This window comes from Thunnus maccoyii, chromosome 15 (genome assembly GCF_910596095.1).
Source record: "Thunnus maccoyii chromosome 15, fThuMac1.1, whole genome shotgun sequence".
In the NCBI taxonomy this organism is placed as follows: domain Eukaryota; kingdom Metazoa; phylum Chordata; class Actinopteri; order Scombriformes; family Scombridae; genus Thunnus; species Thunnus maccoyii.
In genome coordinates this window covers 25056050-25076558 of record NC_056547.1, presented here as the reverse complement: position 1 = coordinate 25076558, position 20509 = coordinate 25056050, and the positions used below count along the sequence as shown (strand labels likewise).

The following is a 20509-nucleotide window of genomic DNA, read 5'->3' as shown; positions in this document are numbered from 1 at the left end:
GCAGCATTGAAGCACTGCAGGAAATTTCGACTAATGAGAAACAAAAGAATATATAAACAGTTTTGAATTCAAATGGTAGAAAAAGTGAGGCGGAAGAGAAAGGTGAACATGACGGATGAAGAGTGTGTAAATTTATTTTACCTCTCCGTGTGAGGAACTCTGGGTGCCACAATTTATTTGCAAGCCAGCGTCTTGCTTCATAGTCTTCTATCCAGTAAAAAGGAAGTCAAGTAGCGTGACAAGATTACACGGTTCGAGGGGAATTGCTTTTCACACTTGTGGACCTGAAGCTGAAATATGCAAGTATACAAAAATCCAAAATGCTAAAGCACAGAAAGCACATTCTTTCTCCAATCAGGACTGGCACTAAAATAAATATCCAACAGAGAGAAAAAGATGTATTGATTTTTCTTTGATATGCTAATGCTAAAACTATTTTTAGCCTGTCAGATCAATGTAATACTGAGAAAAATCAATGGCACTGAATTGTTTTCTCTCACAATATACACTTTATTGATCTGCTGGCTCATGTCTGAGATAAAAAAATTTGAATCTCTGTTTAGATCGCAGGCTTATGATCACTGGTAGCCACAGTGTTATAGTATGTCAAAGAGATCAAATAGTCACATTAAGGCATGAAGTTGTCCCTGTGTTGCGGTGTATAATAGAGGATGGATAAGCTCTTGTCTTTCCTCGTCTTGGTTCTTGTTTCACATGCTCAGTCCTGGTCCCCTGGCGACCGACGGGCAGGGATAAGATCCCGCTGTGGGAATACTCCCATAAACCCTTGCTGAGATCCCCTGCTTCTCCTTCATCCAATCTACTTCCCCCCCAACTACAGATGTGGGGAATTAAGAGATAAACAGAGTAGAAATAATCCAATTAACTCTAATGGGCATGCCCACGATGGAAGTATCCGAGGAGGAAGTGCATTGAATCCTCCCAAAGCCTGCTCTAATTACTGTAGCGATGTAGCAGTGTTTACAAAAAGACAAATCCAAGGTCAGTTACAAAAGTAAAGCATGCAAAATTTTATGAAGCAACAAAGCAGCTCTTAAAGGACCAGTGTGTAAGATTTAGGGGGATCTATTGGCAGAAATTTAATATAATATTCATAAATATGTTTTAATGAGTGTATAATCACCTGTAAATAAGAATCATTCTGTTTTCATTACCTTAGAATGAGCCCTTTATATCTACATAGGGAGCAGGTCCTTTTCTACGTCAGTGGAGGTTGGTCCATAGAGGAGGTTGCTCCTCCTCTATTTTTTGAGAGGCAAGAGGAAGATCAAAATATAAAAAAGAACATTTGGTTGAAATAAACCATTACCAAATCTCAGTATTATTTATTAAAATATATTTTCTCTCTTCTTTGGAAAAAATCCATTATGAAATTCTGGTTAAAATGCTTCAACAAGGACACTTGCAGGGCAGGAGGAGAAAGGGCAGCGTGCGTGAAGTGGTGGTGGGGGGCAGTGGGGGAGAGTGGAGGACTAGTGGGGGACAGAGGAGGACGGGCTCCTGCTGTCCTCTGCAGGGCGGGATCTCTTACATCAATGTAATGTACTTTTTTTCATGCTAATCTATGATTGGCCAAGATATGTAAAATGACGCTCCAAGGGAGGACGTCCTCCCTAACCAATCAACAACCAGAATGCAATATTGACATGGCATTGGTCCAATGATAGTTTCCAGATTTCATCTTCAATTCTCTCCACTGTAAGGCAGAGTAGCAGCAGTAGATAACAAGCAGTAGATAGCTGCTTGCATTAGCCAACGCAACAGTTAGCTTGTTGTAGCAGCCTGAAGGACTCTTTATACATCCATGGAAGGACTGTTAAGGACTGTTGTTAAGCTAACGGGAGAATGGATTTGGACTGTGCGGCGCAGCAGCGGCAGGACGCCACCGGGGAGGCTGGAGAGAGAAGCAACCAGAGAAACAACCAGGAATGTTAGCTTGTTTGTCATTGTTGCTAATGATATCAGACTGGTTAACCAACAGCCATTAAGTTCTGTTAACTAACAAACAAGATGACCAACAGCCACAAATGGATGTTATGACATGGATACTTCATCTCCATGAAGGACAGACAGACAACAGATAATGTGAGTCAGATACAGCTTCTCTCTCTCTCTGTCTCTTTGGTCGCTAGTTTCATCTCTGATGGTTAAATGTCTCTGTGGCTGTTGTGTGAATTTATCTCTTTAGCAAGAATGCAGCAGAGATCATATAATGTGCTGTAGGTAGTTTGCTTGTTGAAGTTACAGTGAGCTGTCTGGACTCACTCATTCATTTGGAATTGATCCAGTTTTTAACTGAGTGGTTGTTCAGTCACCTGTTCATGTTGAGTGATTAGTGAATGAGTATGCAGGAGGTCTGGCTGCTTGCTTGTGACAATTTCTTCATTGTTCGTGTTCAAGCTGAGCCGTACATTGAGTAATAAGCTTAAAGTAACTAGAATAACAAGTGTTAACATGTCAGTTTTGTAAACTATATTTTGTATGTCGTGCATATAGATAAGAGTGTGTAAGTCATGTATTTGATACATGCATTAATACTTTTTGTGAACCTAAACTTTTAGATCTGTGAATGTTTTTAGTGTTCAATCGTTCTAGTATTCAGTACTGATCTGTTCCTGTGTCAGATTATAAGCTTTGTGGTACTTTATATATTTCTGTATACTAAGAAAATACATAGGAAACATGTGTAAATCATGTGATATGTTGTCAATTTTTGATGAGAGCATAAATCTGTTGTCACAATAGAACAATACTATAAATATGAATTTCACTTTGTTGGTAAAATGACACATTCAGAACCACTCCACAGCTAAAATAAGCACTTCTTTGTTCAGAAACAATATGTATATGCTAAATGTCTTTAAAGAAGCAGCCTTTTCACCACTCAGTTTTTGTTTTTGAAAGCAAATTGTTTTATTGCCCCCCACCCCTCCGATTTCATCGGGTGGGGGACGGTGATATAGTATGATGCGATTTGTTGTAAGATTCTATGTTGGTTTTCCTCCTGTCCTCTCCAATTTTTTGAGTCACCAGCCACCACTGTATTATGTAGCCCGCCATGTTGCACTGCCATGTTTCTACAAAACCCCAAAAAAGGACAAACCAAACACTGGTTCCAGAGAGGGCCTTTTGCATTTTTCGCAATCTCTGTAGGTTCTCTTACATGCTTGGAAGAGGAGGGGGAGGGGGGGTATTCAGTTTGTTGCAATCTGCAACTTCACTGTTAGATGCCACTAAATCCTACACTCTGGTCCTTTAAGTGGGGCTCACTTGTGGTAAGGACATGCTGAAGTGGGTTTTTTTTTCTTTTGTTCACAGCATCTTGTTGTGTTGACTGTTGCGGTATTTTTGCACCGCTCAGAGATCAATTGTCAGTGGCCAGGGGCATCACATCCTACAGTTCTTCCTCAGTTGATTCCAGACTTCAGACAATCATTTTTGTATTGAAAGATTGACCTAAGTGACCTACTTACTAACTGGTCACAAAATATATACTGTTTTTCATTTTCAAAAAAGGCAAGTCATGTCTTAAAACAGCTGGGCACTGTAGTTTTTAGCAATAGGAGTGCATATGTTGGGGACTATTTTCAGTTGTGAATTACCACACCACTGGTGTACTTATGAGTATTTCAGGCAGCAGGACAGTGTTGGTTCTGAGTCAAAATGAACCCCAGCACCCATGTTCATGGTAAGATAGGAACATGTCAGTGCATGTTCATTGATGTGTTTTGAATAATTTTTGGACAACAATGGGGCTCTGTGGCACATGGATACACAGGTAATACATTTGGGGCTTTTCATGGGATTCGATGACAAGACAAATCATGTCACTAAACCCCACGTTGTCTAATGAAGATGTATCTCCACTATAGAATATTTCCGCAGTGAACTCCCCACATACTGAGGGAACCTGTGAACCTGTGTATCTCCCCTGCTGGTTTTTCAAATCTTGTTAGGTGGGAGGTGATCATGTTGACACACTGGTCCAAACACATTATGACCAGCAGCCATCAAGTAGCCCAATCTCTGCTGTAATGCTAGCAGGACAGCATGAGACACACAGAGTGATGCACGCATCATTAGCTTCAATGCAAAACTCATCCTGTAGTAAGGTAAGCAGAGACCAGGCAGATTCTCCTCACTGACTACTGCAACTGTTTCATATTTAAAAACATTTCTTCACATGGACACCTCAATCAGTTTAGTTCTTTCAGATGGCAAACTTCAAATGCTTCAACAGAGTATATCTATGAAAAAAATTCACACCAAAAGTACATTTCTGCAGTTTCAACATGTTTGACTGGAGGATTTTTGAAAAGCACAAAAATGTTGATGTGATGTTGCTTCATTGCAAAACAAAATGATGGCCATTATCTACTTATACCTCCAGTAATCCCAACATTAAGTCCTCATCTGAAAGACTATTTCTTGTTATGTTTGTGTTTAGGTGGAGGAGAAGAAGATCGAGCTGCTGTGTCAGGTGTTCAACATGAGAAATAACAACTAGTAGATGAAGCAGAAAAGGATTTCAGACATGACCATTCTGCTATCGGGTACAAACTCACAAAACACATTCATGACAACCACATGTTTCATTATGTGCTGAAAGAGCATTTCATTTATTTCATTCTTACATTTTCATCTAACCTTTATGAAGCGGTAACACTTCACATATAAGAAGGATGGTCATTGAGAATGGAACAGGTGGACCCAAATGAAGGACGCAGGAGCAGCAGGAACTGAAGAATAAGTCTTTATTCAGGATTTGTGCAGGTGAAGCAACACTGAACAAAAAAAACAGGCCAAGTCTGAGAGGCAGAAGGGCCGCTTAGATAAGTCCGTAAGACTGACCCAATGAAAAAACAAAGGAAACAGATAAAGGCCCCACAAGACGCAGAGGCCAAACTTGTGAACAGAACAGCCTCTCAAACCAGCACACAAGTCACAAAGCTGACCAAAGAGACAACAAAAGGTAAAAAAATAAGCATGGCTTAGCCGTCTACTGATGAGTCATACCCAGCACCTGCTCCCTGAAGGAGGGGCTGGCTGCTACATTCAGAAGGTAGAATCAGGAAAAGGTGGACCGAGATGACCATGTGGCTGCTGCACATATGGTATCGAGAGAAGCTCCCCACCACAAGGTCCATGAAGTAGCCACACCACGAGTTGAGTGGGCCTGAACTCGACATGGGACAGGCACACCCAAGAAGGCATATGCCCTCTAAATTGCGTCCACAACAGCCTAGGCTTTGACAAGGGTCTGCTAGACCCTGACTAGAGTTGAAACAAGCGAAGAGCTGATCAATCTTTCTGATGGCCTGCATACACTGGATGTACTCTGCTAAGGCCCAGACAGGGCACAGCAGGGGCTGGCACTGCTCAGCCTCCAGGCCTCTGTCAGAAGAGGACATAAACTGCAGCTTGACTGACTGGGACAGGTGGAAGTCAGACAGAACCTTAGGCAGAAATGCCAGGTTGAGGCGGAGGACTACCCCTGAACCCATCAGACAGGAACCTGCAGCAGTCGCTGTGAACCAACAGTGCGTGGAGTTCGCTGATTCTCCTGGCAGGGACTATAGCTTACAGAAACGCTGTCTTAAGGGACAGCCATTTCAGATCAGCAACCCCAAGGGGCTCAAAGGGGGGGATGCTGAAGTGCACCAAGTACTAAGTCCAAGTGTCATGGAGGGACTGAAGGTACAGTCCTGCAAACCATACAGTGGTGATTTTACATGTAAAAAACCCGTGGTTAATTTTACCAGCAGTTTGAATGATGACAGTATTCCGTGGTGGTGGGCTCCAAGGTGCTTTAATTCCAGTTTCTCCTCCAAATAAAGTATGAAATCCACTTTATTTTTTTCAAGTTAGCTGGCGTTAGCTAAGTAAGTCTCCCCTCTTTTTTGCCGACTGTAAATTCCAAGCTCGCGCTGTCGCCCCACTGCAGCATCATTTGAAATATTTCACAGTTGATTGGCTATCTGTCAGACAGCTAGCCAATCAACTGTGAAATATGAAATGACGCTTTAGTGGGGCTACGGGCTCTCTGCCCCACTTGTCATCAATTTCGTGTGATCTACATTGAATACACAAACACTCTGAGCATGCATATTCATATTTTCCCACATACAATACACATTGCATTGTGAGAGAGGGGCTAGCCACACATTCACGCCGGCCACCGTAAGGCCACTGCAGACACGAAACAGCAAAACGCAGTCTGAAGCAGCGAGGCAGGGAACAATTAAAAATGAACTAAAATCCTAACACAAATTGTATAATGCAATTTATGAAAATGCTATATTCATAGATAATAAATTATAGCAGATAAAAATTTGAAAACTGGTAATAACTTCATTTGTTTGCACAGTTCTGGTGACAGCAGATGGGGCACAGCAGGCCAACGAGGTGCTGCCTGCCATTTGTCCACAGGATAAGTCATTGTCCTCAGAGGAGAAGACAGTCTCTACATCCACATCCACTGAGTCTTCTCCCTCCTCCTCCAACACTGGAGTTCAGGGAGGAAAGGGGTTAGCGTGAGGCCAACCTCCTATCACAGGCCTACTCAAACACTCCCAATTTTCCCTTTGGCCATGCCATAAGAGGGGGGGCAACCCGCTTCACTCCAAATACAAGCTAAACTGATGAGCAGATGAGGTGCAGGTGGAGAGATGGGCAGGGCGGCTCAGGTGAGGGGAATGAGGTGATGAAACAGGAGAACAAGAAAGGAGCTGATTGACTGGGGAAAACACAGGGAGCAGGGCAGGGCTAATGAGGCTGATAGCAGGGCAGGTGTGGAGGGAAAAGCAGTACAGGAACACAGGAGGAAAAACACAGAGCAAACAGAAAACCAAAAACCCAGAAAACACAATCCTCTTCATCACTGAGACTGAATATAAGCTGAGTGAGTTCAGACTGAAGCGAAAACAGACTGCTTTAAAAGCCTGGGCTAAACAGCAAAATGAATAATGTCTTGTCATGATTAATGCAGTCTTTCTATGTTGAGAATAGACTAACATATATGGGCAACTCTAATAATATCATGCCAGATAGCCTTTTAAAGATTCAGTTCAAATCAGCCTTCTCCCACTCAATCCAGTCTAAACAAACAGGGAAAAAGTCTGAGGGTATATGGTGGACATTGAGCCAGAGTGTGACAATGATGGAACGTACTTCATTTTGACCAGCTCTCTCTAATGGCATTACAAGTGAAGGCATTTGAAGTATTGTAACATGAAAAATTCAACTTTGCAAATTCAGCAATTGGTCATTTCCCGAAACCACAAAATATGATCAGTGTTCAGTTTTTTTTTAAACAATCAATGCATTTTTCAATTTTTTTTTAATTTATTTACAATATCCTTGCATGGCGACTAAAGGATGGTTATAGCTGCACTAATCAATCATTTTATCCTAACAATGTATCAAATGACTGTGTGTAATGTAAAAGGGATCACTCATAGAGACAAACCCACAGAGAATTGTTGCCTCTGCAATTCCCTTCAGCTCTCTCTCTCTCTGTTAGTGTCTTTCAGCTCACTGTTTTGACTTAAGGCCTGCAACTTCACTCTTTACTTCAATCTCATAGCTCTCAACATAATGGAGAATCTAGCAGCTAAAGAGCTAGATATTTGTTCAGGAGTTGGTGGAGACCAAAACAAAGCTAAAAGAAGAGTGATAAATGGACTTACATTTAGAGACCAGAAACACGATTCCAAATGAATGCTAATGTTGGTTTGTTTTTGCTGGATGTGTAAGAAGCCAACTGTTTGCTAACACGTTTGCATATAAACTTTATATAGTGATTGCAATTAATCCTGTAGAAAACATAAATATCTGTACCAAATTTTAAGGCTATCCATTTGAAATTTGTTGAAATATTTCAGTCTGGACCAAAATGGTGGACTCACCAACCGACACTGGTCGAATGTGCTACCATTCTCCACCCTTCCCACCTCCACATCTTTCCACCTGTACCCTTGGTTCTGGAAATTAGCTAAGATGAAGATGTTACTCTCGAACAAAAAAATTCTAAAAAATTTTACCATTTAATTGGATACTTATTTTTGTATTTCTGATGTATTGATTGGGACATACCTTCAATTTCACCAAAAAAAAGGTTAAATGACACCTTTCATTTGTCATATTCTCAATCCCACCACGATCCTGATTGCTTTGGTTTTATGGTGTAAAACCATACAGACTCACCTTTATGCTTATTTGTGAGATGAAATCTTTAAGATATTAGTCAATCTAGGTTACTCTTTCTTCATCCTTTTTCCTGTCTTTAGTATACATGCAGTATGAAACAAAGTTGAAATTGGAGGGAATATTTCTTGATTTGTTCTACTCAACTAATATCTTCATTATTAGTGAATTCATTCCATTTCTTTGCACTTTTCATATTCTAAAGGCCTCTTGAGTATTGTTGTAAATTTAGTGTTGTGACTAGTCAGTGCGGGGGCTGTAAAGATAAAAAGACAAGCCAGAAAAGCCCTGGCGTATCATGATGAAATGAAAAAATTCTCAAGTGCACTGAGAGGATTGAAAGCTTTTTCTATGCAGGCTTGTCTTGTTCTGTGGAAGAAGTGCTAAATTAAATACTGAAAAGGAGTCCCCTTTAAAACCTTGGCTGTCGGGAAAAATTAAAGGCTGTTCTCTTAATGCCTCTCCCAAAAGAAAAAGGCTCTTCAAATTAAAAAGGACAGACACAAACATGGCAGCTGGGACAAAAAGGTGCCCGCAGTGTGTCAAATGTCAAATGAAATGCCAGAAAGAGTTCCTTAATTGATATGTAGGCTGTGCAACCTTTGTCTTAACACCCGTCGTCAGTCAGACACTGTAGCATAACCTACAGTATATTAATGGAGCCGCTGTGACAAAGATGACACCTATTTAATTCAAAGGAGCCATGTAAGAGTCAGCAAAGTGCGAGCTCCTTTGAATGTTAATAGTGTAGATACACACAGTGCTTTTAAAACCCGTCCTCAGGTCTCAGCGTGAGACACACACTCGCTCCCAGTGCAGGCCTCCCAAGTGTACATGTCAAACACACTTTGAAGTTCTTAGCAATCTGGCAAAAGAGTCTGTTAGTACCTCGGCAACACCGAGGAAAGGAAAACAGGCTGAGAGAAAAGAAAGAGAAAAAAAAGCCCAAGAGGGTATGGGAGGTTGTGAGGGCACCTACTCCCAGAATCCCCACAAAGTTGTTTTGATCCTCAGGTATGTGGGGGTGGGGGTGAGGGGTGTCCCAGTGGTTGTGTTTTGTTCTATGACTATAAGCTTCTTGCATACCACATTCTGTCCTCTTTCAAAATAACAGTTGGGTTAACTTCCATGAGACAGCTGTCATAAATGACAGTGTTCATTTGCTAAATCTTTGCTTTGGATATATTCCTTCATCTTTAAAGGGACAGATCACCCCAAAATCAAAAAAACATATTTTTCCTCTTACCTGTAGTGCTATTTATTCATCTAGATCGTTTTGGTGTGAGTTGCAGAGTTTTGGAGATATCGGCTGTAGAGATGTCTGCCTACTCTTGAATACAGTGATACTGGATGTCACCCAGCTTGTAATGCTCAAAGCGCCAAAAAAAAAAAAACATTTGAAAAACTCAACAGCAATGTCTTTTTCCAGAAATCATGTCTCAAGAAAATCTACAGACCTTGTTGTGAGCAGTTACATGTAGGAACTAACTTTCTACCAAACTGCTCCTGCCAACCATGAGTAGACAACCCAGTTTCCTCAAAATTACGTTCCCACACAACTAAACTGCATTCACAATTAGCCTACGTTTTGACGGAGTAGATGCACGCTTCCTTCTGCGCAGTGAGATAGTTGGCGGGTGTAGTTCGGTAGAAAAAAAATAGTATATATATATTTTTGATTTTGGGGTGAACTGTCCCTTTAAGGCCATGTTCTCTTCAAACTTGATCATATTCATGGAATTTCATTATTGTGTATTTCATTTCTAAGGTAAAACTTTAAAAAAAAAAAACTTTAAAAATATTTCAGCTAATGGACTAGATTTTTTTACTCTGTGATACAAATGTAACAATAAAGTCACCAAGCTATCAGTTTGCTCTGAATGCTCCTATGATGTGATATTTGTCTGGCTAGGAGCAGGGCCCAAAGACATAAGGGTGATGTCAGTCTGTCACACCAAAAGTCCATCTGTTGGTTCATGAATCCATAACTTTTTACCATACTGTAGTAATATATTTCCACAAATACTGGACTGATTGTCTTGAAATTTGTTGTGGATATTCATGGTGCCCAGAGTATGAATCCTAATGTTTTTGTTGATCCCCTGACTTTTACTTTTATGCCAAATAAAAGTAAAGTTTCCACATGTGCACAAAGAATACTGTCATAAAATAAACAGACTGATATGACACGAAACATTGCTACTGAATACATTAAACAATGCACCCATGGATGGTTGGTGGAGAGGAGGATATGGGGTATTATTGACAGGGGCTCAACTTTATTTTAAGACCAACTTTAAATTAGACAAAATTTAATTAACCAAAGGGTCCATAGGTTATAATCATATCACACAATCCTTGTCAGCTGATTGAGTTTCTACAGTTGTCATGGAATTGTACATGTGAATTTACATTTTTTTGATTTTTCCTCTATGCTGGCTTAAAAGTTTAAATTAATAGTTTATTTTCTACCTTAGATACAACTACTAATTGGATCTTGTGGTGAGCTAGTTTTGCTAGCTACTGTTTCCAAGGTTAAGCATGAACTTTGAATCTCAAAAACATTTCAGTTCTAAAAAAGCAACTTCATCCTGTAATTGAAAGTCACCCCGTCTGCAACTTCAAAACAGTCTTGACAAACAGAAACGGCTATTTAAAACCAGAGTTGTTGCAGTGATTCACATGTTTTCCACAACCTTGTTTATCACTCTCACATACCAAGGATACCTGTGTTGCATTTATTTGATACAGTGTGGTGGCTAAACAGCCAGCCAGGTGGTGTTAAAATGAAAATTGGAGGAAGCCTTTTTTTTTAAGAGTTGACATTTTTTTCATTTTGTTGATACTGGCATTTTCATACCCCTTGTTTTCTCCATACTGACCAACAACTTGACCAGGACACTGTCCAGACTCCAGTTTAAAGGTGCCCTGTGGAGTTTTCTTATGAAAGTTGTGTTCACATTCAGCATTTCTTACCAAGATGCATTTTGTGAATCCTTGAGGTCTAACAAACCTTTTAAATGAAGTTTCTTCATCATGAAACATTTGCAAAGCTGATTTTTAAAAATATTTTAAATTGTGCATTCATTGTCAAAATATTTAAGCTGGTTCAACTTTTAATAAAACTAAGTTTTCTTGCTACCTTAAAAATGTGAGTTAACTGAACTAAATTTGAAAGATTTATTTAAAATGAGTCATAAAAATGTAGAAATAACTAAGTTTACTTCAGGGATCAAGTTCAATAAACACTTGACTTCCAGTTACATTCTTAGTTCAATAAGCTACTATGCTTCCCATAGTATGAGACACAAAATACAAATAAAACAAATTACAAAGCAATTTAATGACGACTGGATTATGCTTTTATCGACTGGTTGACACTCAGGAGCTGACAGGAGGTTTTACACTCAGATTGGAGATTTGTGACTGAAATGCTTACAAATAGCTTTGGACAGAAATCTGTCTGTAATATGTGATAATTGATTTGTACCAAGAATCAATACAGTTGAATAGACACCTATTGATTAGGCTTTCTCATGTTTATTTTTCCAATTTCAGACTGGATCAGCATATTGAAGAACAATGATGACTAACTACCTGGCCTCAAAAGCATCAGAAAGCATAAGAAGTGTGCGTTGGTCATGTCCTCAAACATATTAACCAGACATATCATGCAGATCGTATCATGTAAGTCTTATTAAAGGCTAATAGATTTTATTGTGTTGTAGAATACTGTGACAGTAACCTGAGAACAGTAATTGTTTTTGTTTATTAATTCCTCAGAGAACAAGGAACACCAGTGCAATACAGTGCAGAGTACATTCACAAATTGCACATTGACCTAAACAAGAAACTGGTGATGTTTGGGGTGACCAATGTCCTTTCTGTTGATGGTTTCTCCAGCAAAAACAACCTGACCATATATCAAGAGGTTTACAGGTAACTTTCAGTGCTCTGAGCTCCATTGTAATATGGCAGCAGACATTGTTTTACTAATCAACTAATAATATATATATATATATATATATATATATAAATTGGCATAGAATGTAGCTGTAGCTTTACCACCCCTTATCTGGGAAAATCATTCAAAATTAATACAACTGCTGACAGTTAAACTGTGCTATACATAACTAAGTAATTAACTGATCAATCAAATCACTACATTACCTGATAGTGAATATCAGCTCTAACAATGCTTATGTAGTGACATAAATATGAATGAATTGTGTTGATAAATGATAAATGTTGATAAACCTGATGCAACAATAGATATAATAATACAAAGCCAAAACTAAGAAAGGAAATGGCTTATTATGCTTAATTACAGTGTGCAGTCTTTACAGTATTAATTGGGTCCTTCATCTTTCTGGTCACAGAAAATCAATTTATCCAGAGTGGTTACTATTAGGTCCAGATTAGTAATTGTGATCTGTTACTGAAATTAAAATGTAACATTTTTCATTTTTGTTTACCCTTTTAAAATGACAGAATCATACAGTAGAAAAGATGTAGCCGGAGGTAAACAACAGAGTAAACTACCCACTGAAAGGGGCTCTTATCCACCTTGTTGACCGCAAGGAACTTAACTTAGAAGACAACATGACACAATGTTGCCTGTCCACACTTACCTGTCAGGTAGCTCAAATTGGACTTGACTGGATGGTGCAGACCTGGAATGCACACAGCAGCCAAGGTCTGCATACCAGTTTTAAAATAATTTCCCTTAAGGCCCCCTAAAAACGTACCTCTATATGCATTGTCATTTTTTTAGTTGTGCCTATATCCTATATTCAGTTTCTCATTTTATCCCCTTTTTAACACAGGGTAGATGGAAATGATTAAATGCTCATATAGATGGCTCCAGATTTCAATTATTGTCTGAGTTAACAAGGCCAGGGTGTATATCATCATACTGTTGTCCTGATATGAGACTAAATATTACCTAGGATTATGGATGATGTATTGTGTTATCATGCTTCACATTATAGCTATTCTGGCTATTCTACATTTTATAAACTTGTTAGACTGTTCCAATAGTTTTGACCCTAAATGTTTGGTAATCACATTGACATTACTAGTGCCTCTTTATCAAAACCCTGATGTCATTATAACAGCAACAGACATTACCTAACATTTGGTAAAGATGTAGTGGGATCTGATTTGTCCATATTGCCCAGCCCAGGATTACACACTGCTTCAGGTACATTGATATGCATGATAATATGTAACTGATGTTACACAAACCGATGATTTGTTTTGATTTGCTTATTGCTTATGCTTTATTTAGGCAAGGGTATCACCAGTCAACTGGCTCTGGGTGGATGCTCAAAGAAACTGCCTGCAGATCCTCTGCCAGAGCCTGCAGAGGCTGCAGACTGCTATGACCGGGAGGTGGGGTCCTCTTTGACACGAGTGTCACTGTTTGGCAGAAACCCATTTTCCACAATGTAGCACCAAGCAGAAACTGAACAAGAATTTACACAGCACTATTTGGACATTTCTGACCTCTTTGGCAGTGCTGTGAACCAGGGCGTTTTCAAAATGGAATTAAAGACCTAAAAGAAATTGTAAGAAGACATTTGTAAAGACAAGTGCCTCAAGTGCAGGGACGAACAGCCTGTGTACACAGAGGTGGCTAGACTGTCTGCAGCACTGGCCTCTTTGCCCTGCCGTAAAGAGGACAGCAGTTCAGTTTAGTGTGTTCTATGTGTTCAAGTTCTATGTTCAGTGTTCTGTGTTGAACTAGAACTCCTCACCAAAAAAAATATCCCACATTTGTCAGGCACCAGATGAGCACGCATCACGCATTTGGATTTTTACATGGGCTCACACTTTGGTCTGTTTGGTCTGGTCTCAAGCGGTAATTTTCAACAGATTTCCCATTTACATGTCTTTTTTTAAACTTGTTTGATGCTCAGTGTTCTGTGTTTGATGTTCACTTTTGAATAAATTAAAAACACTGTTTGAATATGTGTGTCAATTGTATATTTAAATATGTGGCAAATGTACAGATTTTATTTTATACACATACCTAGATCTTATTTCTTTGCTGAATTTCAAAATCACATCACGTAAGGTATGGATGGATAGCAGCAGTAGGATGAATCTCTAACCAGTCTGCAGAATAACACTGAGTGTGTTTTGCCAGTTAACAAGTATCTCCATGTGATCACAGCTGATGGAGGATACAGTCCAGTGAGAGCTTGATTCTAACTGAGATGTCTCAAACAGATTTTACTGCACAACAGCTGATGCTTCATATGATGCTCGCTGTCTCTGTAGATTATTCACTGCATAAACGCCTATCTATAGATGCCTGGTTTTTTTGTGTTGTTTTGTTTTGTTTTTGTTTACCTGTCAACATATCCACTTTTCTATTTATTTCTTGAGACATTGGGTGTACAAACCAAGCAGCAACCTCCGGGGCTGAAAAATGAAGCCAATGCAGAAGTGCCAAAAACTACAGCTCCTCAAATGGCAACTTGAGGCTGGCTTCAAAAGCGAGTTGATCCCCATAGAGCCACATATTAAAATGCCCAACTTTACAGCAGAGATAAACATGTTTACAGCCTGGTGCAAAAGTTGTACAACTGTATGGGGGGTGAATTTTTCATAACTCACCTGTTTAAATTTTATTAAGCCATAAAGTTATACATAATTAGGGATGTGTCTGCTTTGAGTGACAGGTCGCTAGCCAATAGGTGGCTTGTTTCAGCAACCATGCTTCATTTGGCCCATCTCAGCTCCACCTCTTTGACCATTTTGGATTAGCCGGGAGTCAGGCGAAGTCAGGTACTGCCAAGATAGCGACGGCCGGAGATGCCCACTTTGAGCCTCAAAACTGCTCTTCAGAAACCAATGGGTGACATCACATCACATATTTTTTTTCAGTCTATGGTACAAACATTGATGACGAGGTTCACACAATGTGACACCTGCTGGTCATTTTTTGTAACTGCTTTTGGCCTTCTTGCTATTGGTTCTATGCCATTGATCTGAGGAAAACTTACTGATATGCTTTCATTTTCAAAATAGACATAATGCATTATGGTCACTCAGCTGCACATAAACAAGCAATACAACAAAATGCTGTTGCTTATACACCAACAGAACATTTGATATGAAAAACATTTTTATTGTTATTGTAGGTCATGAAACGAAATTATGTGCAGCACCTGTCAGTAAGAGAATAATAATAAATTATTATTCAACTATGATCATCAATTATTAAAGGCTGAAGGGCATCATAGCTGTATGGTCTGTGATCATAACATAGCCTTGTCTGTCTGTCTGTCTGTCTGTGACATTACACTGTCTACAGACAAAGAGCTAGAACCTTTATTTTGAAGAGTACAGTGAAAACATAATTGATAGAGCACACTAGCTAATCAGAAGCAAGGGTGCACTGAAAATGAAAACGACACAGTGAGTGATAAATTTGTTTTGTCAGTAAGACAAACAAGAAATTGAGCCGAAATTGTGTTTTTTGTTTTTTGCCCAAAATTTTAAAAAACGACCTGTTTCTAGTTTCTGCCTATGTCAGTTATTCCAAAAAAACAAACAGTTAAAACATGCCTTGGTCAAAGACACACATTTCCATAATGTATGTTTTCTTTAAACTACAAAAAATATGGGTCTCTGGATGGTTTTAACTCTCAAACAGCGCATGCTGGGAAGTCTGCTAATATGCTAATCGTGTTTCTTTAAGACCTTCATCGGAGGAGGTAAGTGAACTCTCAGCAGCTCATTCATTCTGCTCATCAGTTCAATTTAAAAGACTTCAGTGCAGAAAAATTCAAGTTTATATGTTCTGCAAACAGTGAGAAGACCTCCCGCCCACTGTCTCGCTTACTGCTGAAATATTTATTAAATAACAGCATTTCAGTCTGTCTCACCTTCATCAGGTATACGGGCAGAATCACAACATTTCCATATACAGTATATACATAGGAGCTGCCTCAATCAAATCAGAGGACTACAGAAATTAGTTTGACTGATGAGCACTCGAACTAAGACAAGAATAAAATTACTGGTATATCATAAATCTTACAATTTTATCAAATATATTGCAGCAAAAACCATATTAAACCCAGTCTGTCAAAAAACAAAACAAAAGGAAAGATAAATTAAGGACAAAAGTGCCAATTTATCAAAAATCTTGCAATATTATCAAACAATGTAGGATAGATTTTTGATAAATTGGCACTTCAGCACCACCATCACACAATATAAGTGATAATATATCAGATTACCATGGAATATTCTGAGCATGTTCCCAACAAGATAAACCTTTTTAATTTTAATGTGATATTAGTCTTTCGTCAAGGACAAGCATCACGTTTTTATCCCACTACAAGGAATGCACATGTAAGGCACTACGGTCCATCAGCAGGGCTTTTTCACTTTAAATCTTGTTCCATTTCAACATTGCTTTCAAACAAGTCTCTGCAAAATGTCCATGATCCTTGTTCTCCATTGTAATAAACAACACTACATGATCAATTTGGACTCAGAGTGGCTCAGGCATGGCAAGTGTCACACTATGGCAATAACCCAGCTGACGCCCCCGCTGTGATCCAATACTGAGGCACTTTCACAGATCGACAACAAACGGCTTAAGGAACAAAAACTACTCCAGGATGAAAAACAAGGGCATCGCTTAGTCAGTTTTCACAAGACGAAGCAAAGACACCACTGCTGTTTTCTATTAACTATACTGGCTGCATTTTGGTCATCACCCTCACTGCTCTTAGTACTTTTGATTATGATTTTTCCATCAACAAGACCAGTACACAGATTCTGACACTCTCCACAGAGACCCTGTTTCTCATCTCTGCTCAGAAGCTCTCCAACTATTTTTACTGACTGTGAACACTTACTACTTTTGATTATATCCCAGTACTCAATGTCCTCATCTCAAGCCTGCCCAATCAACCACTTACACACACACACTGCCCCTGCGAGCATAATATAATTGGACAAAGATTTGAAATAACGGTGTCTCCCAGTGGAGAGATAGTTTTTCTCCTGGCAGCGGTGAATTGATAATCCGCTCTGTAAAATACTCCTGGGGTCTTCACTCTCATGTGGAGCTGCTACTGAATTGGTAGAGGCAGCATTCAGGGCCGCAACACTCAGTTCTCCATATCTCACATCGTCTAATCCTAATTGCCCATGGCTGCAGAGCTACAAACCAGCAACATGCCAATAATGCAATTAATTACATGACACCAGCTTTAATTTATTTGTTACACTATCCACAAATCTTGAGTATTTTGGTGCTGCGAGGCTGACAAACCAAACTCTGAAAGTTTTGCTTGATAAGAGTTTTTATCACCCCGGCTCACTGATGTAATGTTGCATTGTCATGACAACAAAGCTTACTGAGAAAGGTCTGCTGTGTGGTTTTCACTCCTTAGAGACCATTTTTATCATCCCAGCTTGAAGAGTGATCATTTTATTTCACTGTACTGGAAGACACAAGGAACTTGAGCATAACTTTTTGAGAGGAAGCAATAAATATGAATGCAATACCCTACAGTAGAATGTACACTGTTGGAGAAGTTGATGAGAAAAGAGGATGAGTGGGAGGAGGTGAGAGACCCATCCTTGGAGGAGAGCCAAAAAAGCATTGTGGTCCATTTTTCCACAGGTGTAATTGGGTGTGCATCTGGAAAACAGCGAGAAAGAGAGCAACCCTTTACCCTAAATAACAAAGAGTACACAACCTCAGAGTCGACAGCCATTCATGATGGAGGGTCTGTTGAAGAAGAACGAAAGTGAGGGGGCATCCCCACCAGAGAGTGGCGCAACAAACTAGTAATCCTTTTGCATTGTGAGATGAGATACTGTAGTTAGCCAAGTGACCTTGGCTCTATGTGAGAAGGATATTGCCAGAGGGCTGTACGCCTCATGCTGGGAGATGTTGCTATTTGGCGCGCAGATACTGCAGCTGAAGCCCAGCATGCATCGCACTCTGTGTAAAAAAAACAACAAAAAACAACACATTCTTGTGAGAGTTTTTTATTCTTGTGTTCCACATTGTATACAGTATAGAAACGTGTTTCCTATATTAATGCTATTTCAGTGGAAATGATCATTTTCCATCTGTTGTCATTCTCTTACTGTGAAAACATACTATATATATCCCCCCATTCTAAGCATCTTCAAACCCACATGAGCCAAAATCTCAGCCCCAGATACTGAAATTAATTAACTTATGCTTCATTTAACCTGCCAAACTCTGTACCAACTGCAGACACTGGAAAAGACTTACAATATAGAATTAATTGAATACCTGCAAGTATTCTTAATATATATCCACCTTTCCTTACGATTGGTAACACAGGGTTTTGGTACACTGAACGCATTGCAATACCAATGTATTGCGGAGTTGAAATATTACTGTGCCTTGGGACACTGTGGTCCATGTTAGTGGCTTGAGGGAAGAGTAAAAGTACAGTCTTGGCTTTTAATCTATGATGTCTAATGGCAAAATAAAACGATGAAAATGCTGACTGTAAGCTGTACTGTTTCTCTGGCAAACACGCTCACTAATTCATAACTGATAGGCGTAATAAAAAAATAAAACTGTCATTTGAAGGTGCAAATCCTGACAAAGTTTGAGACCACAAAATCTATCTTCCATTCATTGTTAATTGAACATCTCCAGGCTAGTATTTGCAGAGAATTGTTAATGTTCACAGTATTGATTGGCCTGTGCCGGGCCTTCAGAGTAACATCAGCAGTGCTGCAGAAAGTGCACAAATCCAATCTTGCCCCCTTTTTGTAATTACGAGCTGACATTATCCCCTACATTAAAATTTCATGACCTGGGGACAAAGGCATGCCACTGAAAAATAAATCAGTGCAGACTGTCAATAGAAGAATTAACCAGTTAATCTAAATTCAAAAAACTCTGGGAAAAATAACCTTCAAAGCAACTTTGCCATACACATCAAGTGTTGATTGGCAGTTTGTTAAATCCCCTCACCTGAACAGCGGTTGTCCAGTCATAGCTTAGCAATTATAACTAGGCACGCCGGGATTTCTCCTCATGCTGAAGTGGTGTTGGACTGTAGTAAAAGCAACATGGATTAAACATTGCATTTGCTCTCAAGTAAACTGCAGTTGTTAGCACAGGGCCGCCAACTTTCAGCAAACAGCTGGAGTAAGATTCAGATACTTTGTTATGGTGTAAGCCTATGTCAAGCAAATGTCAAGAGCCAACACCCATGCTATGAAATGTTGCAGCTTTCATGTGAGTTTTATTTTTCCAAGTTTTGAGATTATTCACTCACCTCCTTTATATTGGACAATGATTTGGGAAAGAGATGTTGCTGCTGATTTTTTGAAATGCAAAGACAGATATCTCAACACCAGGACAAATAGATCCCAATCCCAATCCCAGTGTAGACCACTGGAGGTAATTGAGAAAATATGTTTTTGTTTGTTTGTTTTTAATTTGGGAAGCCACAGTGAGTGCTTTTAACATTTTTTAATTTAGTATTGTGTCCCAGCACCTACACTTGGTGCAAAGCACCATGGCAACCGATACCACTGTTTCCACTACCATCACCACAGATGTTGCCAAAAGCAAGAAAAGACCAGATTTTGCAGAGCATCATTCTATATCTAGCAGCTTTTCTATTGCCCTGCTCCCAGTATATTGTCTGCACCTCCGCACACACTCCATTCCCACCTCCCCACTGCACACACACTTTGCCAGCAGCCATCATTCCACCCTGTATGTTCAGCTGGCCTGTCAAGTCCCCATCCAGCCAAGTGCCCACCCATCTGTTGAGCAGCATGCAAATCTCAACCAGAGAGGAAATGTTTTATCAAATTCAGAACTTATCTGCATGCACACGGTGGCTTTCAGGGGCCTCTGGGGTCTGGGGCTCCAGGGCATGCTGCAGAAATGTAGGCACAGACATCTCCTTTTAATTCAAAGTTACACCGACATAAAATGCAGTCTCGGCCTTGGTTAAGCAAACCACACTTCATTTTAATGTACTGCTATTTCCATCTAAGTACTGTATGCTTTTTATGGTAATTGATTTAAATTACTAACTGGGGTTAATCCATTTTGTTCCTTAGTGCACTCACAGAACACAAAAATATCTTAAGCTGCAGCTTTGTTTGTTTTTTGAAGGAACTGTATCTCATATTTCTTTAAAGAAAAATTGGCCAGTCGACTTCAATCACACAGACTGATGCTTTGAAAGGACAGAGGAATTGTTTTTTTCTTCACACTCAGAAATCACCGTGTAAGCAGCAA

The 20509-nt window shown here is 39.5% G+C and overlaps 1 long non-coding RNA gene across 2 annotated transcripts; it reads left to right on the top strand.

Annotated features, from left to right (window-relative positions):
* The first annotated feature begins 2066 nt into the window (after positions 1-2066).
* On the top strand, positions 2067-14197 carry LOC121912402. 2 transcript variants are annotated; one of them, XR_006100055.1, is made up of 5 exons: positions 2067-2106; positions 4469-4574; positions 11785-11913; positions 12010-12165; positions 13517-14197. It is a non-coding gene; the product is annotated as an uncharacterized LOC121912402 (long non-coding RNA). The 2 variants fall into 2 exon arrangements; XR_006100056.1 differs by lacking the exons at positions 2067-2106; positions 4469-4574 and adding an exon at positions 6837-6922.
* Positions 14198-20509: the final 6312 nt, after the last annotated feature.